We start from the raw sequence: 26653 nt of genomic DNA, 5'->3' as shown, positions 1-26653 counted from the left end.
AGTTGGGACGAGCATTTGCCATTAGTTGAATTCTCCTACAATAACAATTATCATGCCAGTATTGGAATGCCGCCTTACGAAGCTTTGTACGGGAGAAGATGCAGATCTCCAATATGTTGGGAAGAAGTTGGTGAAAGAAAGATTTTGGGTCCAGAATTAATTCAACAGACGAAGGAGAAGATAGAACTCATTCGGAAAAGATTAACAGCAGCTCAAGATCGTCAACGCAAATATGCTGATCCTACCAGAAAAGATATGGAATTTGAAGTTGGTGAAGCAGTGCTATTAAAGGTCTCACCTTGGAAAGGTTTATCAAGATTTGGGAAGAAAGGAAAACTGAGTCCGCGTTATGTTGGCCCTTTTGAGATTTTGAAGCGTGTAGGAAAGGTCGCTTACGAATTAGCGTTACCACCTCACATGCAGCATATTCACAACGTGTTCCACGTGTCAATGTTGAAGCGTTATTTGCCTGATTCGAATCATGTGATAGAATATGAGCCAATCGAGATCCAGCCAGATTTGTCTTTTGTAGAGCAACCAGTGCAGATTTTAGATAAGAAAGAAAGAGTACTTAGGAATAAGTCTGTATCTTTAGTGCGAGTCTTGTGGAGGAATCCCAAGGTTGAAGAGTCAACTTGGGAGCTGGAAAGCGAAATGCGATCCAAGTATCCTCATTTGTTTTCTTAGGCTGATTCTGAGGACAGAATCCTGTTAAGGGGGGAAGGATGTAATAACCGGGAAAATTATGTGAATATTTTATGTTAAATAAATAAATATGATGTGTTTTACAAATTTAAAGTGATTATTGCCATGATATATTTACGGTATAGCTGTTATGTGTGCTTCTGTGCGGGCCAGAAAATTTTCGATCGATTAAGATATGTTTAACTGCAATTATATGACTTCATCTGCAATCGGGGCGCATATTTATTAGCAACTTTATTAAGATACTCGTTTTATTTCATTTTACGCGTGTTTCAATGCATTTTATGTGTTATCGGGTTTTCTGGTAATTTAGGGATCGTTCCTGTTTTTCAAAAAAATAAAATAAAATCAATGGACCGGGACCCCACCGGGATGTTAAAACCCACAAAATTTGTATTCGTATTTTTTATAAAATTAAAGATTCCTCAAATAGTTCGTGTTTTCGTATTTTTGGATTATTCATAATTTTCGGGGAATTTTGGTATAAATGTTGTTGTTATTTACAAATAATATTTAATAATAAATTATTAGATCCGGGCTTGTTATTTTTAAGTGCGAGATAGAAGAGTACCGATTTGTGATTTATTGGGATTAATTACACATGTATAAGTAACCTTCATGTTTATCTATATATATATATATATAAATATAAATAATGAATAAGCAGATAAGGTCGGTTTCTTCTTCTATTTCATTTATCTGATTAGAAGAATTTGAGAACTCAGTTCCCAAAAATCAATTCAAAGAAGGAGATTTATCAGTTCGTTCGTAGCAATCAACATATCAAATTAAAGCCCTGATCGAGGCGATCATTTTGATATCGAGTTCATCGATTAAGGTCGAGTATTTCGCATAATCGATTGTTCTTCAAATTCTTAAAATTTGGAACTTTCATGTTCTTTGATTTTGAGATGATTTTGTTGCCCAATTAAGTATCCTGATAGCCCCTAGAATCGAATCATGTTTTCGTTGGTATCATTCGACTGCAAAACCTACTAAGTCGAGTTAATTTTATAAAGTTTCAATTTTGTTCTTCAATTAATTAGTTTTTGATTGTTTGTTTGTGAGTTTAGATGTTTGTATTGAATTGTATTCGTCTCGGGCATCAGTTTGATAGGTGATTTGTAGAGATTTGGTTGTGTTTTTGTAAAAATCGGAAATTGCCCTGTTTTTCAAATCAATTTTATGTTCTTATCAGTGATTGATAGGAGATATGGTTATAGGGAATAGATTATTCGTAGCGTAAGCTTCATTTTCATATGTACTACGTTGAATTTGGTTCCGTTTTCTGAAAATCCGAGTTTTTGTCGGAGTTGGGTTAAGTTCGTCGGACTTTGATCGGAAGTTGACTGGTTTTTGGATTGTGGTGATGATTTAAGGTTGTTTAAAACGTGATTGTGCTGCTGTGTTGTTGTGGACTGTTTTGGCATCGAAACCGGAACAAAACCGTAGGAATATATGAGTGAACGGAACTCCCCGGATAATTCCGAGGTCACCGGAATAGTCACCGGTTTCTGGGTTTCCCAGAAATCCGGCGATTGTTCTTGGGAACCCAGATTAATCCGGCTGACCCATTTCCAAACCCGAAAGCTGACCCGCCTTTGATCTTTTATTCCCCAAAACTGAACCTTAAAACTTGTTTCTGTTATTTTCTTTTTACTTTTATCCCAAAAATTCATTTTCTTATTTTTTTAAAAAAAAAATCATTTAATTTGTTTTCAAAAATCATTTAATAATTATTTTAAATACCAAAAAAATTATTTTCTTTAATTATTTTCAAAAATACAATTTGATTTAATTATTTATAATTCATTTTAGTTAATTATTTATAAATTTAATTAGTTGATTAAAAATCAGTTAATCAATTAATTTTATTTATAAATAGTTAAATAAATGTAAATTATTTATAATTAATTCAAATAATTCCTAAAAATTATTTTTAGGTTTTAAAAATTATATTTTGGTATTTAAAAATCAGTTAATATTATTATTAATTGATTTAAATCTATTTATTCCTTATTTTATTCATAATAATTAAACCGTTCGTCCGTTTAATACGAAACGAACGCGTACAGACTCAGAAAAATATTGCGCTTCCAATAAAAATACTTTTGAGACCTAATTTCTTTTGTATTGCAATGTCATTTGATTTGTGTATCAGTTTGAGTCGGTATTTGGTCGGTAAATGCTAATATTGACCTAATTTTCATTCTTAACGCACTGAGACGTACCTTTTAATGATCTGACTTATGTGTTACATGAAATATGTGAGTACGTGTTATACGAATACCATGATTACGTGTTACGTGATATACATGCTATCTGTTTCAGTTTTAAAATACCATGCTAGTTATAAATGATCGGGTAGATGTCAAGACGTATAGTTACGTTGATTGAATTTAGTTCTGTCAATTAAGATAGTCCTTTTGTTTATAGAATCGAGTAGCAAGGAGTGCAGTCAAGTGTTAGACGAAGATAATAGCCATCAGTTAGAAGCAGAGTTAAAGTAAGAGGTTATTGAGCATACCAGGCAAGTACCCCTAACTTCACTTATTGTTCAAGTGACGTTTATTTTGAATTATATTATGCAAGTACCTCTATCTTCATTTATCATTCAATTGATATTGACTCTGAACTTTATTCTTTCGATTTCCATACTATTCTAAGTTCAGAATAGTTAAACGTTTTATATATTTCGCTATAAATCACTCTATACAGTGGAACATTGAATTGAGATTAGCGAATAACTAATTATTCTAGTTATTTCGCCATCGATTGTTGAGATAACTCTGGACCATGAGAAATGGGGAGTTATATGGTTAAGGATGTCCTTTGATTCGGCTCCTTTGATCAAAATGTTTTATGGATTGGATGAATGCGTAAGTGACCGGGACGGACGGTCCAGCGGAGGGCTATTTCTACGTGTTATATGAAATATTATGACACCATTTTGCCACAGGCAGGTATATTGCCTTTTTAATTGAGTACTCGTATTTTGGGGACATGTTTCTATGAATCATGACCTTGTGCTATCACACGGGCTGATCAGCATGTGATAGTACGTCCGTCGGAGTTAGATTCCAATCTAAAAGTTATCGTTTATTGTTGATAGTTTGTGAAGCTTTTATTAATGATCAAATATTACTGCTTTTATTCTTTTGTTCAGTTATTATTGGAATGTGGTTTATCATTTCAAGTACATTTTATATTGCTTGCTGAGCATTTCTTTCGCTCATACTTGTTTATCAATCTAATCTTTCAGCTAAGCCAGAGCAAGCTTGAGATCCAGGTTTGGTCAGAAGTCGAGTGTTTGTAAATAGTGGTGTGTATTCCAGGTAGACTGTTTTGGGACGCTTGGATAGTCTAGAGGTTTGTAATAAAATTTGAATAATCTGTAAGACTAATTAGACTTATGGTTTGTAATAACACTTGATTTGTAGTAGTGCCTGTTCCATACTATAACCTGTGATCGATCCAGTGCAGGTAAAGGGGTCGTATTTATTATATTATTCTGCTGTGATTATTTTATTATAATTTAGTGGCAAGTGACCCCCAAATCTAGACCCCGGGTTTGGAGGGCGTCACAATACCCAATTTGTTGTGTCAGAATATGAATGGCATCAAAATTTGAGCACTTGTTGGCAAACGTCTTCGTGATGCAATCGAAGAAGAATCTCCATTCCTTTCGAATATATGGGCGTTTGAGTTGACCCAACTTAGCCAAACTCTGTTCATACCCAAGATTAGCCATCATTTGTTATAGCAATGGCTCCTCAATAGCAGAACTGTATTGACAGTTTTCAGGTAGGTGTAAAGCTTTTCAAACTGTTGCTGAAGTAACAACATACTCAACCTCCTATGATGTAAACACGATACTTGGAGTCCCATTCTTACCACCATCATCATAAAGTCATGTACGCCAAAACGTCAAAACTTGAGTTCCAGATAAATAGGATGGCTACGTCAAAGCGAACCCAATTTCACTATGAGATAAGAAATCCTGTATAAATGAAGTTCCGAAGGAGCTTCACTCTTAGTGAGAATGGCAGCATAGCTGTTGGGGACGAACTTTGCTCCATTAAAGATTATATCCTTGGGTGCCATTGAAAATGAGTGAGAATTTAGATTGCCTGAAAGGTGTTTGATAAAATATCTGGAGAGAAAACCGTTAGAGAATATGAGAGAATAAGAAAAAGAGAGAGAGTATAGAAAGAAATGTAAATAAAAGATTTAAAATCTTTTCTCTCTTTTACTTATATACGCCACTCGACAGCAGTTATTGAGAAGTGGAACAAACATTACACCTGTCAGCCATGCAGTAGTTAAGACAAAAGTTAATGGGCACGGGTAATAAGTAATGATTACTATGCACATGCAGTTTTTCAAAAAAAAAATTGTTCCCACTAAACAAATAATTTTTATTGTCTTAATCTCAGTTATATTCTGAAAAATATAACCGTTCAAGTATTGACCAAAAATAAATCAAGTAAATAAATATTGCCACATAAGCATCAGAACTTGATTATTATCAGAATTTAAAAATCATCAGAATATGGCTTCTTTACTCAAAAAGTGAATGTTTATTTCTGTAATTCTTCACACAAATACTGATATGGTTTCAACAGAACTTAATCATCAAAACTTCCATCAGAACTTGTCCTCAGAATTTATGCAACGGACACTTAAACTATTCATCTAAAACAACATTGATCACCACAGTAATTTGTATCATTCATATGGAGTGTAAGTGTGTGTTTTAAGCTAAATATCAGACAAAGAGTAAAGTCTGATTCACTTCAATACATCTTAGAAATAAGGCATAACTAAGAACTTTGCTCAAAATCTATCATTAGTCTGAAGTCTACTATAGAATGAGTTCATGCATGAGTCCACCTCAACTATTTTGTGCTCATTTTATGCATCTTTTGAAATTCCTTTTTACAGTGGCTTCTCAATGTAAGTGAGTCACGACTGCTTATCAGAATTTATGCTGTTATCAGAGTATTTCTCCAGTAATCAGAGAATGTGAAAAGTCACCAAGAAAATTTTATTTTACTTTTCTAATGCATATTACTTAATACCAGCAATGCACTTGGGTCTTCCCTTCCACATACATTTTTCTCTTGATCTCAAAGGAGTACCTGATATTTATTTCTTTTCTTTACTTTTTCTTTTGATAAGTGAGGCTTATCAGCACTTAGTACATCCATGAGATTTACCAACATCAGAACTTAACAGATAAGAAGCATTATTCTAGTTTTTGACTTAGTAATAAGATATACAAAGTAAACCTAACCAAGCTCAATATCAGAATTTGCTTGTGTTAAAAGATTTCCACATAAACAATTACTTCAAACATGGGATCTTTAGTATATTAGAGACTACTAGGTCAGCATCTAGCACAGTTATCCTCATTGGATTGAATAGTCACAGAAACATTCATATCACTATCAGAATTTAGAAATTCATAGCAGACAACAATCATCACTTAGGTAAATTATAATTTAAGCACATATTACATAAAGAGAGTAATATCTGTAAATACTGATCATAAAGTCTGATTTATCAGAACATAAACTAAACAAATTTAGAGGAAGAACCTGAAACCATTCCAAGTTCATTTACCAATCTTGTAAAAGTAGCTTCACACAGTGGTTTTGTGAAGATATATGCTAGTTGTTGATCTGTTGGAACAAAATGCAATTCCACTGTACCTTCCATCACATGTTCCCTTATGAAGTGGTACCTAATGCTGATGTGCTTTGTCATTGAGTGCTGAACTGGATTACCTGTCATAGCAATAGCACTTTGATTATCACAGTAAATAGGGAATTTATAAAATTCAAACCCATAATCCAGTAACTGATTCTTCATCCAAAGAATTTGAGCACAATAGCTTCCTGCAGCAATGTAATCTGCCTCTGCAGTTGATTTGGAAATTGACTTTTGTTTCTTGCTAAATCAAGAAACTAAGCTGCCTCCAAGAAATTGGTAGCTTCCACTTGTGCTTTTCGTGTCAATTTTGTACCCTGCAAAATCTGCATCTGAGTAACCTATTAGCTTAAAGTCTGATTCTCTAGGATATCACAATCCTAGATCAGCTATACCCTTAAGGTACTTGAAATTTTTTCACAGCTATTAAGTGAGGTTCTCTTGGATCTGCTTGAAATCTTGCACAAAGACAGGTAGCATACATAATATCAGGTCTACTTGCAGTTAGATAGAGCAGTGAGCCAATCATACCTCTATTATCAGTAATATCTACTGATGTACCAGTATCCTTATCTAATTTTGTTGTTGTGGCCATAGGAGTGGATGCACTTGACTTGAAGTTCCTTCTTCATTATGCTTGACTTGAAGGCCCAGAAAATAAATAAGTTCTCCCATCATACTCATTTGATATCTTGACTGCATTAGCTTGGAAAACCTTTTACAAAGTCTGTCATTTGTAGAACAAAAAATGATATCATCAACATATATCTGCACCAAAATTAAGTCATTTCCATGGTTGAGAAAAAATAAAGTTTTGTCAATAGTCCCTCTGTTAAATCCACTTTCCAGAAGAAACTGAGCTAATATCTCATACCATGCTCTTGGAGCTTGCTTAAGGCCATAAAGTGCTTTATCAAGTCTGTAGACATGATTAAGAAATTTTGAATCTACAAAACCTGGAGTTTGTTCAACATATACTTCTTCTTCCAATTCTCCATTAAGAAAATCACTTTTTACATCCATTTGAAATACTGTAAACTTTTTGTGAGCAGCATAAGCCAAAAATATCCTTATGGCTTCCAATCTAGCAACTGGTACAAATGTTTCATCATAATCAATTCCCTCCTGTTGAGAATATCCTTTTGCAACCAACCTTACTTTATTTCTTGTAATTATGCCATCACTATCAGTTTTGTTTCTGAACACCCATTTTGTACCAACAACTGATCTGTTCTTTGGTCTTGGCACTAGGGTCCAGACTTTATTTCTTTCAAATTCATTAACTCTTCCAGCATTGCTTGCACCTAATCAGCATCTTGAAGAGCTTCTTCCACTTTCTTTGGTTCATCCTGAGAAAGAAAAGAATGATAGAGACATTTATTTGATGTTGCTGTTCTAGTTCTAATACCTGCTTCAGGATCTCCAATATTCAAGTCAGGTGAATGTGCTTTAGTCCACTTCCTTGCAGATGGAAGATTATCTCTAGAACTGGATGCTCCCCCATGATCCATGATGTCTCCATCAACATTTTCTGATGCTCCCACTGAAATCATGCTCTCTGAGTTGGATCCTTCATGGTTTGAGTTTCCAGAATTATCAGAACTTGGCTCATCAGAACTTGATGAATCCGAATTTGAGTTTCCAGAATTATCAGAACTTGGCCCATCAGAACTTGATGAATCAGAACTTGATGAATCAGAACTTGAAGAGCCTGTTCTAGGTTCTGATGCTTCTTGAGATGTGGTTGGATCTTCAATATGCTCCCTTTGCACAGGTGCATTTTCCTTTGGCATAGTCACCATAGTTTCAATAACATCAGAGTTTAACCCATCAGAGGTTGCAGTATTAGGATTTAGACTATCAGAATTTACAGAATCAAAATCTAAAGCTTCATTCTCAAATCTCAGCTGATCATGATCATTGAAATCTTCAAGTCCAGTAATCTTTTTATCATCAAAAGAGACATTGATAGATTCCATGACAACCCTTGTTTTTAAATTGTAGACTTTGAAGGCTTTTGTGGAAAGTGGATATCCAACAAAAATTCCTTCATCAGCTTTTAGATCAAATTTGGATAGTTGTTCAGGATGAATCTTAAGAACAAAATACTTGCATCCAAATACATGAAAGTACTTCAGATTTGGCTTCTTTTTCTTCACCATCTCATATGGTGTCTTTCTATGCTTGTTGATAAGTGTTGCATTCTGAGTAAAATAAGCAGTCTGCACAGCTTCAACCCAAAAGTAGGTTGGTAACTTTGCTTCATCAAGCATAGTTCGTGCAGCTTCAATAAGAGTTCTATTCTTTCTTTCAACAACTCCATTTTGCTGTGGAGTTCCAGGAGCAGAGAATTCTTGCTTTATTCCATGGTCTTTGCAGAACTCTTCCATAATCAAATTCTTGAACTCAGTGCCATTATCACTTCTTATGATTTTCACAGAGTCTTTGACCAATTTATCCAGTTGTTTGATATGATCAATCAAGATAGATGTTGTTTCACTTTTTGTGTGCAAGAAATACACCCATGTGTATCTGGTAAACTCATCTACTATGACCATAGCATATTTCTTCTTTGCAATAGATATGACATTCACTGGACCAAATAGATCAACATGTAGTAGGTGATAAGGCTCAAGAATTGAAGATTCAGTCTTGCCCTTGAATGAAGATTTTCTTTGTTTTGCCTTTTGACATGAATCACAAAGGCCATCAGGAGCAAATACTGATTTTGGCAGTCCTCTCACAAGATCTTTCTTAACTAGTTCATTTATATTGTTGAAATTTAAATGAGAGAGTTTCTTGTGCCAATCCCAGCTTTCTTCAATTGATGCTCTACTTAACAGACAAATTGCAGAACCATCAGAACTTGTTGAAAGCTTGGCTTCATAAATATTACCATGCCTGTATCCCTCCAGAACAACTTTGCCTGTAGATTTGCTTACAACTTCATAGTGTTCTTCAAATAAATCCACATGATAACCTCTGTCACAGATTTGACTAACACTCAGCAGATTGTGTTTGAGTCCTGAGACTAGAGCTATTTTTTCAATAATGACATTCCCAAGATTGATATTGCCATATCCCAGAGTTTTTCCCAAGTTACCATCTCCATAAGAAACTCCTGGGCCAGCTTTCTCCACAAAGTCTGATAGCAGGGCTTTATTTCCAGTCATATATCCTGAACATCCACTGTCCAGAACTAGGATGTTTTTCCTGTTGCCCTGCAATCACAAAGACCACTAATGATTAGTTTTAAGGACCCAAACATGCTTAGATCCTTTGGCCTTATTAAGTTTGTTAACATTTGCAGCGGATTTAACATCAGAGATTATGTTAACATTTTTCTTATTAGAATTTACAGTATCAGACTTTGCATCAGAACTTACACTAGAAGGAATAATGCTAACTTTCTTCAAAGAAGGTTTTATTTGATAATAATCATAGTACAAACTATGATATTCCTTACAAGTATAAATGGAATGCCATAAAATACGACAATGAAAATAAGGATTTTGTGGTTTAAACTTAATAGACTGATTCTTAACTCCTGAATTAGGAGGTAAAGAGTTGATATTCTTATTCTTCCTGCAAAAAGAAGCAAGCTGGTTAGAGTTTCCACAGTTATAGCATTTCTTTCTAGGAGCATTAGCAATAGGCTTATAATTATTGCTTTTATTCACACCTTCCTTTCCATTCCTATTTCTCCTAGGTGGCTTTACCTTGTATACCTCCTGAATCTCTTTTAGCTTGTACTTAAGCTGCTTCTTTGTCATTAAGCCTATGTTAACTTCAACTGGTTTATCCTGTTTTAATTTGTCAGAAGTTGACTCTGCCTTAACTTCTGTATCAATATCTTTCATCTTTTCAGAATCAGACTTTACAGTTTTAGCTACAAACTTAACAGGATTTACCTTTGGCTTAGTAGTCTTTTTAACAATAATTGGCTTAATTTGTTCAGTTCCTTTTTCACTTCTATCATCTCCATAACCTAAGCCTTCTTTCCAGTTCCCACTACTCAACAAATTCTGAGTTGTTCTGCCAGAGTTAGTCCAAGTCCTGATAATCTCTCTTTCCTTTTCTAACTCAGTTTTTAGAGATTGATTCAATTTTAACACTTCATCTCTAACATAAAAAGCATCATCTCTTTCTTTCTGAGTTTGATGGAACATAACTAACTCTTTTTCTAAATAGTCATTCCTTTTCTTAAAAGCCAGATTTTCAGAAGTTAACCTATCACATGTTAAAGTTTGATCTCTATAGCTAATGAATATGGTTTTAAGATAAGATCTCAACTCAGTAATATCATCAGTATGAAAAACATAAGTTGTTTGAGGTACCTTTAACTCAGCAGCTTCAGAATTGCTATCAGCAATTGCCATCAAGGCATAGTTCACCTCATGTTCAGAATCTGAAGTGTCTGTCCAGCTTTTCTTCTTTGTGACAAGTGCCTTGCCTTTGTCACCTTTTCCTTTCTTGCAATCAGGAGATATGTGGCCTTTCTTACCACAATTGTAGCATTTAACATTTGAGTAATCTCCTCTGTCAGACTTTCCTGCTTTGCCTTCAGATTTTTTGAATCCCTTCTTATCAGAACTTCCACTTTTCATAGAAAACTTCTTTCCCTTTCTGAATTTCCTGTAAGCTATCTTTGTGGTGTCCTTCACCATAAGAGCACACAATCTCATCATCACTTCATCAGCATCCATCTCAGATAGACTTTCAGTTTCTGAATCCTCATCATCATCATCAGAACTTGATGAATCTGAATCAGATTTTGTGATGAGAGCCTTTCCTTTGCTTTTCTTTGAGGCAACCACTTTGGAGGATTCCTCCTCAGCCTTCAGAGCAACTGTTCTTGACTTTCTCCCATGTCTCTTGCTTCTTTGATCCATATCAAGTTCATGAGTTTTGAGCATACCATAAATTTCATCAAGAGTAGTTTCATCAAGAGCATAGTTGTCTCTTATAGTAGTTTCCTTCAAATCCCAACTTTCAAGAAGAGCTAAAAGGAATTTAAGATTAGTATCTTCAAGATCATATTCCTTATCCACTAGTGACAGATCATTCAAGAGTTTGACAAATCTGTCATATAAACTAGTTAATGACTTATCAGGTTTTGAGTCAAAGTGCTCATACTCTTGAGTGAGTATAGTCCTCTTGTTCTTCTTAATTGCATCAGTTTCCTGGCATCTTGTTTCCAAGGCATCCCATATCTCCTTTGCAGTCTTGCAGTTAATTACCCTGTTTGACATGACATTATCAATGGCACTATGCAGCAAATGCCTTACCTTTGCATCCTTGGCAATAGATGAGATATCTTCAGCTGTATATTCACTTTTCTCCTTTGGTACAGTCTGTGCTGGCTGATCTGCAACTACAACAGAGAGCTTGGTTGGATTATGTGGTCGTTCATTAATTCTGTCAAGGTATTCTGGATCTGTAGCTTCCAGAAACATAGTCATCCTCACTTTCCATATGGGATATTCAGAAGGTTTCAGTATGGGAACCCTAATAGTCTCATATCGACTATGGATTTGAGTTTTTGGAGTTTCTTCATTTTTGGTGGGCTTGGTTGGAGTTTGTTCTTTTACAGACATGATTGTTTTGGATCTTTATTGTATATGTGTTAACAGATAGGCTCTGATACCACTTGTTAGGTTACACACACTATAGAAGGGGGTTGAATACAGTGTATACTACAATTAAATCGAATTAAGAACACAAGTATGAAACACAAAATAATCTTATTAATAAAACAGTATTACAATGGAACCGTTCTCTCTCAGTGATGAACAAATTTCACGAGAGCTACTAGGGTTACAATGAATAATATTCTCGATTATGATAACACATCTAGTGTAAACCCTATGCTGTGTTTATATACCACACAGTTACAAGATAATCTTCTAATTGATATCGAATATAAGTTTGCATCCTAAAATATATCAATTAGTTATCTTTTCCTCCAAGTCTTCTATTCTTCATAGAATTCTTCTCCATGCATATCTCTTCTTGTGTTTGTCTTAATCTTCTTTCCTTCAATCAGCCGCCTTCCTTATCTAGAAAGTCTTCTTAAGTCCTGATATTATCTCCTGATGAATATCTTCTGATATCTTAAGTTCTAATAACTTAAATTCTGATATCTTAAGTTCTGACTTTAGTATAAGTACTGATTTCCAGTTAAGTCCTAATTTGTCCTGTTGGTTAAGATCTGAAAACTAAACACAAATCATTTATTAGACATAACATCACAAATATATCTAACAAATCATTCTTAGTCCTAAATCAATATAAATAATAATTAGTTCATAAAATTAATTATTCTGTACGATAATTAATTATTTTTAATTGAAGTTGGGCATATAATCTGGAATGTGAAATGTGGCGTATTGGATTTATGAATTGTTGTGTGATTGGTTTAAATTGGTGACTGAGAATTGTAATTGGTTGTAATTGGTTTGACATCGATTTTTGTTCGACGGGTAGTCCGATAAACAAAGGAGACGCTGCGCAAATTTTGGGAGCCTATCCTGTAAATTATCGGGGGATATCCGCCGAATGTATATAGTTATATACCTATAAATAAATGATGTACGTGCCTACCTGTATATTGTAATAATTAGTTAATAACCTTATTTTATGAAAGGTACTTGCGTGTTGTAAGAATATATTTTATAAGTTATAACTGACAACCCTGTTTCCTAAAGCGACAAGTATATGTGATTTCTGAAAATGAATATCGAGCCAAGTTTTGAGTACGTGAACCCTGATTGCTATGTTTATCATATTAATATGTATAATTATGAGTCGGGATTTGATATCGAATGGGTAAATTTCTAGTGAGGATATGTCAGGCATACCTAGATGTCTAACCTAGAGTATTTCGACTCTGTAGGTTCTAGTCGTGGGACTCAGGAATTGAAGTCGAACTAAAGATAACCTAGTGACCAGTCGACAAACGCAGCAAGGTCCCAAGCGAAGGACCCGAGCGTGGAAGTCAGATCCAGGATAGTAAGGCGATAAAGCCGAGTGCCCAAGTCAGTCCAAAGTCAATCAGTATTAGTTATAAAGTTCTGCAAGGCAAGTACCCCTGAACTAATCTTTTACAGTTCAGTATATATGAATAGTTGTGGATTTAAATTACATACTGGAACATAATGTTTTAAGTTACGTATTCCCCGTATTTAATTATGTTTTATTAACGGATGTTTTGGGGAAAAAGTAACTTCTAAAAATGCCTATCTCTAGATTGTGATTAAAATTGAAAAGGATTTTAGAATGTGTGATGTAATTGTTTAAAAAGATATAGGTGTAGTTGATTTTGAAAACTGGATAAAAACAGATCAGATATTGGATGGTTAGTTGCGTAAGAGGCCCGTTATTCGTAACGGCCCATCAGGTGGTTGCGTAAGAGGCTAAGTCGGATGCGCGCACTGGTAGGCCGCTTAGTCCAGCATAACAGAGACCTAGCTAGTCTCTGAGTTCCGGAATAAATTGTGGTGGGATAGAATGATCAGCTGTCGCTAGGATTCATCCAATTATATATCTAATTTTGGTTTAGTGGTTCCCGTAACGGAACGAAAGGTTTTGTGGTCCCCGTAAGGGACAGATGATTTATGGTTCCAGTAATGGAACAATGGTTTTGGAAAGGAAATGGCATGCTAAAATTGAACTCTGGTATTTTTGCACAACACACGACTGATGATATTATTTTTCAGAGCATGCTAATTTTGAATATCCAGTTTATGAATGTTTACTTTGCTTTTGCAAACAAGTTATGATTTCTATTTCTAACATTGTTTTATCATAAATTGCTTTACTTGTTATTCATATAGTGGTACTGCTGAGCAATTGGTTGCTCACCCTTGCAGAATGTTTCATATATGTATTGCAGATGCGTAGGAGATTCTTCTGTGGTAGTCAGGGTAGCGTTCCAGTTCCTTTCGCATTGGGCTCCTCTGAGGTAGTCGTGTTGGACCAAAGATGGTCTATTGAGTTTATGTATTAAGTTAGTTGAGTCAGAATGGTTTGCTGTAAGTTGGTTTGTAATAGTTATAACCTAAATCATACTTAAACCTGGAAAAGGTCTTGGTAAAGGGGTCGTGGTTATGTGTAATTAGTGATTTAAATTATATTGTGTTTATTATTATTGATGACGTCAACCCCTGACCCCGGGGTTGAGGCCGTCACAGTTGGTATCAGAGCTACAGGTTTGAGTCCCTGATTTAGGTTAAGAGTAGAGTCAAAAGAGTGCAATAAGGTTAATGTGTAGGTGTGAGTCAGCAACTCAATCAGAGGAGCGAGTCTATGAGTTTAGTTAAGGATTTCGGAGACGTAACCCTGACGTCTATTGAGGATTGGCTGGAACTACCCTAACATAGAATATGTTCCCTTCATATATGTATTATTAGTAATGTTCGATAGAGATTTCTAGTTTCCCTCTCGAGAATTCGAGTCTGATTGAGAGAATTCAGCTTCTGAGCAGACCTTTGATGTGTCAGCTGAAGAGACGCCAACATTATTTCTAAATATCATATTTTCTATGTCAATGAATGTTAGTGGGCCGATCGGGTGACCTTGGTGAGTTCGGACAGTATGATAATAGTCAATGGCTGCTATGATGGCCAAGTTTTATAGTGAATGTGGATCAGAACGGGAGGTGGTATCTTTGAACCCTTATACTTCTTTTTTTTAAACGTATTTTGTTTCCAGAGTCATTTTTTCTTATCCTATAAGTTTCTTACTTTTCCTGTGAGAAAGTTGAGAACTCGGAGTAAGCCACTTAGGGTTCTGTGGGTTCAATTATAAATCAGATCTTCTCCCTCCTTATTTGTAAATCTCTATTTAAACATTATTTCTTATCTCGGAGATTCTATCGATTGATTGGGGCAAAAGATGCATATGAGTTGACCATTTGTCTGTGTGACAAAAGGGTCTGGTGGGACGCCACCGAAGTATGTGTTGTGAGCTATGCAGTACTAAGACTGGCCATCTTATATACTTGTATGGTTGCTCCCAGCCACATCCACATTTTTCTTCACTATTCTATAATGATTGATTCCTGAATTTTGAAATCCTATTTGATATTTCATGCCAATAAGTTTGCACGTGACCTTTGTAGTTAGACAGTCTTGGTTGTTGCAAGGAAATAAAGGTGGACTGTCAGAGGAAATAGAAGTTTTATGTCTGTTGCTACTTTACAAATAAAGATAATAGAGGGAATTCATGATTCGATATTGAAGGTTGCAGTTTTGGAAAAGTAACTCAGGGAAATATGGGTCAAGTGTAAGAGCTAAGAAGTAGCCTTGGGAGGAATGGTTGATTGAAACTCAGACTAGTGCATTAGCCAAGTCTGTTATTTCTTAAGTTTGACTTGACTTACCAGTTTACTTTTTGGGTGGTGCATAGTATAGCCCGTCTAGGTTGGCGGTATATGGAATTTGTTAGTATTGTATTTTTAATGGTGCTACAGGGTTGCTCAATTGGTGTTATATTGAGAGGGCATGCTAGAATGTTTAGTACCTTTATATCCCAGTTTTCTACGCTGTTGTTGATTCCACTACTGATTCATTGCCATTGTTGCTAATCTAGATATCTTTTATAAGTGGATTCTAAGAATAAAGACATGGGTATTTGATTGGGCATCATTTTCCCGATATAGGTGCACCGTTTAAACGGTAATATTTTTCGTCAAACATTTTTGTTATGTTTTGAACAAACTCATCTCTATAGCTCATAAAAATGCTACCCAAGAAAGTTAACCAATCTAAAGAGAATAGTAGTAGTTTTGTTTTGGGTCCAGTTATAAATGAAATTCTGGATTTGTTGAGCCGGTATCACCAACAACAGCAGTAGTTAATCCAACGGATTCAGCGGTAACAATATCGGCAAAGAGAGCCCAACCAAACTACTAGTTTTAAATCCTTTGAGTCTATTAAGCCCCGGAGTTCAAGTGCGAAGTGGATCCTGTTGTTGTCAGAAATTGGCTTAAGGAAATGAAAAAGGCATTTACCCTCACGCAAGTAAGTGATGATCTTAAGACAGATTATGTAAGCTATTTTCTTAGTAATGAAGCAAATATTGGTGGGAATCCACTCATCCGTTGGAAGGAGAAGGCTATGTTTCTTGGACGAGATTTACGGAATTATTTCTGGAGAAGTATTTTCCCGATTGTCTAAGTAATTAGTTGGAAGTCGAATTTTTAGAATTGACACAAGGCGAAAGAAGTGTGTTGGAGTATGAGGCTAAGTTTACAGAATTGGCCTGATTGGTTTCTGAGTATGTAAGAAAGGAGATTCAGAAAGCAAGGAGGTTTCAGCAAGGGTTGCAGCCTGAAACTCGCAGAGGAGTGGTGGCGTTGTAACTTAAGACATACTCCTTTATAGTTCAGGACACCCTAGTAATGGAAAGTGATCAGAAATTGGTTGTTAAGGAAGAGAGTGATAAAAAAAGAGGGAGTTTGAAGGTATTGTGGAAAAGTTGGGCATATTACAAGGAGTTTTAGAACGGTTACTCAAGATATTACATTCCAATGGCTAACATCCAGCACAGCGAGAGGCAGAACTTTCAAAAGGACCGAGAGATCGTGTAACACCCCCAAATCCGGGGTCGGGGATTCGAGTTGTGATGAGTTCCATTTCCCTTAATAACACCCAATCTTAATAAATAATCAACTACTCTGTACTGTGACCCCACAAAAAACACACACACCACAAGTTATAGTCTCAGAGATGAATATCCAAAAAAATAACATGAGTCATTTTATTCCAAAATTATATGCCAATACATCTTAAAAGGGTTTTTGAATAAATTTACATTTCTTTGCCATTATTGCAATTGATAAAGATACATAAGTCTGGTACATCAAAAGTTGAAAGCCTAGCCTATTGGTAGTTCCTACCTCAGCTACAGCGACATCAACGCCTATAGGAAACTGCGGAACATTTCCTATCTGCTCACGAATTGGGAGCTTGGTCCTGTTCATCTTGTCCATCTGATGTTGTGTGATGAAAGAAGAAAGCAAGGGTGAGCAACAAGCCCACCAAAATAATATGTATAAGGATTAACAATATCTGAGCATTCTCATAGTACTCATGAAAGTCTTGGTCAAGAAGAAATGAACCAAGCTGATATCTTAACGTGACCAAGTCGCAAAATATTCAGTACATATATACATATATACTTTTCACAATCTTTGAAATCCTCTGACATGTATAATATACACAGAGTTCCAGTTTATAACTGTATAAAAATATCGTTGCAAGGTGATCTAATATATCTGACCTTGTCTCAACGTTTTTCTGAAAATCTTTGACATGCACAAGATAATCATTTACTAGATATAAGTTTAAAAGATGAAGTTACAAGATACTCCAATATACTTATATCTTTTCCAAATACTACTTGAACTACCACCGTTCAAGTTATAAATAGTTCATCCCAAAGATTAAGCTACAAGACAAAACTTGTATAGAATCAATCTTTAAAATATCATCAAAATAAAATGAAGTTACGAGATACTTCATTTGATGCAAACATCATTTTGAAAACTCGACCCTGCCAACACTCAACATTCGCCCAACCGTAGCCTTTCTATCGAAGTGCTCTGGGTAGTGTTGGAGAAATATCCAATTGGATGATGAACTCATTACGGGAGTTTGTCGCGCCAGGAAGACCACTTACGATGATCAGTCGCAGTAGTACAACCCCACCATTTTCTACATGTAGAGGAGAACCTGTCGGATTTACTTGTCAATCGAACACTGGACTCCTAAGGAATGGACCGTCTTAGCGGAACTTCTGGGCCATTTGGGCCAATATAATAAGGCTGGGCCAGCGCCACTCGACCACTTACGCAACTCCTAGTTCAGATGAAATCCATGACTCTGAAACGTAAAGCTCGTTCCCCTTTTCCCCAAGTAGAAACTTGTTGATACGACTCCACCAAGAAGACGTATCTAGTTGGAAAGGAGAACTCACTGATATTTCCCAGGCGATGCCTGTTAATGGATTAACCTGTTCCAAGAATTTTACTTCCCGAGTGTTGGGTAAGTAATCAAAAATTCTTTTATCAAAATAGCAACCTTGTTGCGAATATACAATACACCACAGAGCCGGATCCCTCAGGTTTTGAGCGAGTATCTAAATCCCCTTCGAAAGGAGGATCTTAAATATAAAAATGAGTTTTGGGATCCGCTCTAACTTTTAAAATCATTTTGAAGACTCGCAAAACATTTTTAAGAATGTTTGGAGTGATGCTGATTTAATAAAATAAATCAGTCCCAATATATTAGAAAATATTTGAATATTATTATTTAAATAATATTCCCATAAAGAATAATCTTTATAAAAATAATTGAAGTAGAAGTTTTAAAACTTATACTTGCAATGAATATTAAATAACCAAAGCTATACTTATACAAAAGTAATATCTTTATTTGAATAATCAAAAGCAAGTTTGATTATCGACATATTATTCCTTAATAAAATAAAGAATAATAATTAGTAAATAATCGGAGTCATAGTCCTCGAATGAATATTCAAAATAATATTCATTAATAAAATAAACGGGGTCATAAGCCCTCGAATGAATATTCAAAATAATATTCAATAATAAAATAAACGGGGTCATAAGCCCTCAAATGAATATTCAAAATAATATTCAATAATAAATAAACGGGGTCATAAGCCCTCGAATGAATATTCAAAATAATATTCATTAATAAAATAAAGTTATCAAATAAACCTTATTTGATTCATAGTTTTTAAAAACTATTTATATATATATAAATATATATATTATACTCGAGAGCATCGACTCCCGGTTTTAGAAAAGTGTTCACCTTTGTGTCCCCTATATTAAGGGTATACGCAAATACCGCTTATCTTTAGCATAGGTATTATCAACTGAATCAACAGATATATGTATCAAGAATACGAAATAGGCATGCATATATACCATATCACATGCTATAATATATCGCAAAAATTTGCTAAATAACCATTATGCATCTATCACAAGATAATGCATATACAAATGTATACATCACAACAACAGTATAACGGATAGAAAACTTGCGTGAGTGCTCCCGGATAGACTTAAGCTTAGAGTGGGTCCGATAACCTATAAATAACAACATAAGTTAGAATTAGACCCCAGTCGCTTAAGAAACTAGACTTTAACCAATTGAACCCTAACGTTTGCTTATGGTCACTCCTACGCTTAACGAATCACCTAAGTCGTTCGAGTACCCTCGGCTCCACCAGTTTTAATAATTTAACCATTAAGAGTTTTAAGGCAATTCTTTCGCGAGTACCTTACCAACTGCCTAATCCACTTAACATAATTGTTTCATACCCCAATTAGTCATTTAAAGTCCTTAACCAAGGTTTCAAAGTAAGGCGAGGGGTAATGGTTCGGTCGCGAAACGCCGTTACTTAAAACGGTCGTTTCTCCTAAACCGTACATCGGATTCAAACGAACCACATATCAATACGAAGATCGTAACATGAACTATCTAAACATGGCAATGGTCAAAACCTAACAGTGAGTTCAAGGGTTCTGATGTTAAGAACAAAAACAGTATAAAGTAAATCGGACATTACGACGGCTATGTTTACGCGATTATCCAAATTTAAAACACTCCAATTCAACCCACAATCAATCCAATTTCACAACCCAATGAAAACTCCATCCATACTACATCATAACAGCCCCAACAACTCAACATTAACAATTTATACTTATTCTTAAACTTGAATTTAACTATACTTAAGTTCATTAATTAACAATCCAAGAATTACCACTCCAAAACTTCACAAAACTAACTAATATCTACATTCACAACAAGCAAGCTTCCCATGAATTAAAATCAACAAAACTAAACCTAATTACTCAAATAAAGTTAGGGTTTGGAGGGGTTATACCTTCCTTGGAGAGTGGAGAATCAAGAGAATGGCTTGGAATCACCCTTAAAGTCCTTATCCAAGCTTAAACTAAACAAAACTTCAAGAAAAAAAAATTTAGTTCTTGAAAAACACTATTCACCATCTTCTTCCATGATTTTTAGGAAGAGATTGTGAATGATTTAGGAGCTCAAACTTATGGGATATCCATAACTATGCATAAGGAGTCTTAAATAATTACCTTGTGATTTAACAATGCTTGTAACTTGATTTTTGATTTTCTTGCTTTGGAAAAGAAGAAAAAGCCGAGAGCATGGAAGAAGAAAGGTGAGAAAATGTTGTGTTTTTGGTGAAAATGAATTGTTGGCTTGGTTGGTTGATTTTTTTGATTTGTTTTGTTTTGTTTTATTACCTTTTTACCATGGTAACTTTTGTGTGGTTCTAATTCAACCAACAACACACTTGCTTGGTCATGCTTATGTCACCATGTGATGTCACCCTCCCTCCTTTGTCCTCTTCTCATTGGTTTGATGACATCATCCCCACTAATCTCTTTGATTAGCTTTTAATTATTTGGCTAATGACCGCTGATCTGTTATACAGTTCGCTTAACTTTCATTTTCGTTTATCGTTTGAGGAATCATACCCGGGATCTTATTACTTAGGTTCCCTTAACCTTTCTCAATACATTATATTCCTTTTTATGATCCTCTATTAAAATCATTGAATTTAAATCCTTTTTATCCTGTTACCTTATACTCAATTCTTTCGATATCTGGTGGATTTTCGGGAAAAATCAAAAGGTTCAAATTTGGATTCTGACGATCTTTACATACACTTATATATCATATAGAGTACCAATAAAATCTCAGAATATCCATAAAAGAACCCCTACATAGTGTGGCATGAACAGTTTTCTTATTCAGCATAATCAGCAAAACACTATTCATAAGGGTTTCAAAAATTCCAAAAATTGGGGTTATTACAGTCTCCCCTCCTTAAAAGGATTCCGTCCCGGAATCAGATAGAAAATGAGTAGGGATACTTTCTTAGCATTGCACTTTCTAGCTCTTAAGTAATTTTCCCACATTGTGTTTCTACCATCAAACTCTGACTAGTTTGATAACTCTTCTCCTAAGCATTTGTCCATTTTTGATCTATAAACCTTCCTGGTTGCTCCATGTAGGTTACGTCTGGTTGCATGTCTATGCGCTCATATGCCCCTATTTGTCTGGCATCCAAATTACACTTCCTTAACATTGATACGTGGAACACGTTATGAACTTGCTACAGGTTCGGGGGTAGGGCTAGCTCATATGCTAACTTCCCAATACGTCTTAATATATCCAAGGGTCCAATAATTCATGGACTTAAACTTTCCTTTCTTTCCAACCCTCATCCATTCCTTTTTAAGAGAATACTTTTAACAATACAAGGTTCCCTCCTTCATACTCTTTGTCCTTTCATTGTCAAATCAGCATACTTCTTATGTCCATCTTGGGCTACTCCCAGCCGTTCTCTGATTAGATCTATTATATTCTTGGTCCTTTGGACCACTGCTGGTCCGAGCATCTTGCGCTCTACAACTTTATCCTAACATAAGGGAGATCGACATTATCTTCCCTCAAAGATCTCATAAGACGACATCTCGATACCTGACATACGATCTATTATCGTGAGAAAACTCATCCGTGTTAAGTGATCATTTCAAATTCTTCCAAGTCTATTGCACAGACTCTTATTATAGCTTTTAGCATTAGAGCTTTTGCTTCTCAATACCCATTCTTTTCCAGTTCGTAATCGCTACTACCTTCCGTTCCTAATATTATACTGGTTACACCTTTGCTCGTTAGCATTCTATAAACTTTTAATAATCGCGTCAACCTTAGTATCACGAACGCGTTAGAATCGGAATACCACCATACTTGGTACCACTTCCTCTCTAGTTGCCTCCATCTTCGAAAGCTTGGTCCTTCATATAGAAGTAAAAGAATTTATTGAGAGATCACTATGATCATGAACACTTGTTCTATTGCATAGTTAGTACAGAAGGTGGCCAGCCTTTAGTACTTGACAAGCAATTAATCAACATGTGGTATCCTACTAGGCTTCTATCACACAAATAGATAGTCATTCGGCAATACCTCCCCTTCTGGAAGGGTTGTTCTTCTCAGCTTATATGAAATGAAAAGAAGAGACAAGAACGAATTGAAGAGAATTGTATATATGAAAAAAAATATACTGCCACAAAATATCTGGCTTGGAACCTACCTCTGAACTATAGAGGTTTGTCATAGGAGAACAAAACATATATGTATATATATTAACATCAGGTATTATAGCATCGTATTTCACATGCCTAAATATTTTCGCTATTCCGTCCATCATTCTATGGACCCATGCTCTTCCTTGAGCTTATAAACGATCACCTTTGAAACTCCCTCGATATCGAAAATCGAATCTGGGATCTCATTCTAGACATCATCGTTACTAGAATTCTATGCTTGCACCGCAACCTTCCTCGTATAGTAATACGACTCTCTATTGATAAGAAGGAATAAATATTCAATAGGTAAATAATCGACCTAGTTTTTCTATCAAAGATAACTTATACGTCAACATGACACGATTAGTGGTACTCAATCTCAACATCCATTCCAATACAACTCTCACGGTTGTAATAAGCTCATTACTCGCAGAATCATTGCTGCATTACTATGGTCCACCACTGACCTACTGTCATCATTCACTTTCCATGAAATCTTAGTATCTAACCATACGGAGTCCATACATGTCGTATAGAATTCTTCTAAGGAGTTAACATGATCACCGTTCATGATTCATGAAGAACACTCCTGAACTTGACGTACATATGACATGAAGCAGATAAAATTGCAGAAGAGTTTCAATGAAGGCAACGATAGCAGGTTAATACCATTCTTAATCGTATGTCTTTATTGGGAGACATGCATCTCAAAGGTTCATTTAGTCATTTCGTAACATGGTCCTGGCATATCTCAAGATAGTACCTTCTAAGATAGATAGCCCGCTCATGGTGATTATACGAATTAAACCTTTACCAAACTACTATTACAGTTGGGTATTGCACAGTCATCAGAAGGAATGTCAATCTTCCAACCCATAATACAACCTTTACGGCTTCAACCATTATCACTGTATTCCTCTGGCACGAGCGCCTATAATTGCTCTCTTACACTTAAAGTGTCGGCCACCTCTTTGGCCTTTCCTGATAGTAAAATTTCCTTACAATCAATGGCGTTTGAACGATCTCCAACTAAATTTTCTACCTCATTTCCAATCACTGCTTGTGTGAAGATGTTTTCCTTAAAATCTGATGAGTAAAAAAAAAATACCACCATTTTTTTCCCATAAGTTATTGCCTCAGTCTTTAGAGGTTAATCATTGTCACGACTGACTCTCGATCATACTTAGGACGTCTCTTATCTTGGGTCCTTCTTGTTTTCACCATTCTTGACCTTTATTGGGTTCAATCTATACTTTCTCATGGTTTAACACATGCCCACCTGGCATTATTATAATTACACCATTTTTCCTTTATCAAATTTCTATTCTTGAGAACTTTGAATATTACCTTTCTCCTTGTAAAACCTCTAAGGTTATCCTTGAATCGTTCCTCCTGTATTCCCTAGATGCAGGGCATATCAAGATACCATTTATTAATACCAGAATCATTGTCTATATAATTCTGAAAAATTTCTCCACTGATTCTTAAAGGTTGTTATTACCTTAATCCTTTCCAATTCATACTGTCAAAACTCATACTATCCCTATTAAGGGTGAAATGCCAACCTTTATGCATTCCCCTAGGATTTGTTTTAAGTTACCGATGTTCTATCCTTAATTCCACCTTTAAAAAGGTACATGCATCCTTCCATGGATAAATCAAGTCATATATCCCTGATAAGGGTGTCTTATTCAATCATTCCCACCTCGATAGTATATGCCTAATTTCACAATAACATCTGTATTCAAAATGAGGTCAATCAATATGGCCTCCAAAAGATAACAACGGTTATCCGCTTTTCTTGCCTAATTTGGTAATGATGACATGGATGTTCTGGAAGATATTGGTCGTGTTCAACGTGAACATCTTCTTAATAAATCCGCATTTTCTTTTGTTGTTTATCTCAACAGTCATCTCAATGTTGGGATATCTTTCATACCTGGCGTCTCCCTTTCTGGGTATCATGCCACCGGTCTTACACTTTGTATTCTTGAAGGTTACTTCCTTCATCCAATTCTCTTAATTTCTTACTTTCTTGTCTCCTCAGTCTATCCGCGTCTCATTATTTATCCTTCGAACTATCTCAAGGTTTCCTCGAATCCTCCCAACTTACAGGGGATAGAATATATGTATCTCTTATGCCTTCAACCATCAATTTCACTCATGGTGAATCACCCTCATCCTGACGATTACATACTTTTCTATTTCTATTGCTACGAGTCTTTAGGGTTTCCTCATACCCAACTTCCTTATCATTGCTCAAACTCTATTGCCTTTATATTCCTTTCCACTTCAGTTTCTTTTTATTTTCCTTTCTCTTATCATTATTTCATGAACCAACCCAACATAAGCATTGATTTCAAACATCCAGTCATTCTGGATTCGTGTCCTCAGAACGAATCTTGACAACTTTTACCACTTAGATTCATAATTCATCATACTCTTCTGCCTTTGTTCTGGCTTTAAAGCTTTTACACTATCTCCATAACCTTGGGAAGTACTTTCCTGAAAACAATTGACTGAACTTAAATCAGTTTATTATAATCTCTTGCTCCGTGCCTTCCTTGGCCTTTCACCAGCGGCCGGTCTCTCTCTTAGGAGGGTAAGTGACAAAAACAGCCTTTTGTGCTTCATAATTTATTTAGAATCTCAAATGATTCCTATATTTCTTCTAGCCAGGCTCTCGCCTCTACTGGGTTCGCTTCTTCCTGGGAATTCTGAGAGCTTAGCGACTTAAAGGTCCTGAAAGAATTTCCCACCGCACTGTCTCCTCAGGGTGGTGGTTGGGGATAATAGTCTAAGTTTTTTGGACAGGTCCATGAATTGCCGTATAGGAGTACCATCTCGGGTCTCCTTTCCTTACTCGACTTTCTGTTTCCTTTGTATGAAATGTTTCATCCTTCTCCCATACTTGGGGTTATCTTATACGTTAAAATCCTCATTTTCCACTCCATTATGTTATGGGTTCCTTCTATCTTGATGGCGACCTTCCTGACTATCACGTTCAGGGTTTGCTCTAAATCTTATTTCTCAAACTAGCTTTCATCTAAGATTTCATCTTTAAGCTCTTGAACATTTGGAACCCAAATTCTGTAGGAATACCTCATTATTCCCTTATCATCTTTCTCGGTATTAATCTTTTATCTAATTGTTGGCTCTCTGCCTTCATTCTTCACTTTTTCTGGCACAATATGTTCTTTTCCGATAATTCGGACTGTATTGCAATCTCAGACATCTTTTCAGTACCGGCTCCGGTTACCTTCACTTCTATTTCCATTTTCTCAAAATCTCTTATAAACTCTCCCAAGGACATTATCATCTTGAGTCTCTCCCTTTTTTTTACTAAGGGCATCAACCACCACATTGGCTTTCCCCGAATGATAAAGAATCTCCCAATCATAATTCTTGATTAGATCTAACCGCCTCCTCTGGCATATGTTGAGCTCTTTCTACGGGAAAATGTACTAGAGCACTTATGGCTTAGGTAAATCTCGCACTTCTCTCCATACAAATAGTGCCTCCAATCTTTAGGGCAAAACTATTGCCACAAGCCCAAGCTCATGGGTGGGGATATCGAATTTTATATTCCCTTAATTGTCTTGACGCGTACACGATTACCTTGCTGTGCTGTATAAGAAGCACCTTAATTCCTTATGCGAAGCATCACTACAGATCACAAAATCTTCTTTTCCATCCGGCAATGCCATCATAGGGGCCGTCACCAATCTTTGCTTCAGTTCTTAAAAGCTGTTCTCGCATTTCTCTATCCATTCGAACTTCTCAGTCTTATGAGTAAGCCGCGTTAAAGGGGCTACTATCTTTACAAACTTGAACGAACCTCTGGTAGTGACCGGCCAATCCTACCTCTGGTAGTTGCCCTAACCATGATCATCAATTCCTCAATGGTCCTTTATTCATTCTTGTCAGGATCCTTCACAGGATCTTTCTCAGCGATAATCCCTTCTGGGACAACATCCTCAACCGCTACATCCTCAATATGAACATCATCCGGTCCCATGTTAGGACGCTCTATCGGGTCCACAACCTGATCTCCAATAACTAATA

Source organism: Apium graveolens, chromosome 5 (assembly GCF_009905375.1).
Source record: "Apium graveolens cultivar Ventura chromosome 5, ASM990537v1, whole genome shotgun sequence".
In the NCBI taxonomy this organism is placed as follows: domain Eukaryota; kingdom Viridiplantae; phylum Streptophyta; class Magnoliopsida; order Apiales; family Apiaceae; genus Apium; species Apium graveolens.
Note: the sequence above shows the minus strand (reverse complement) of the source record.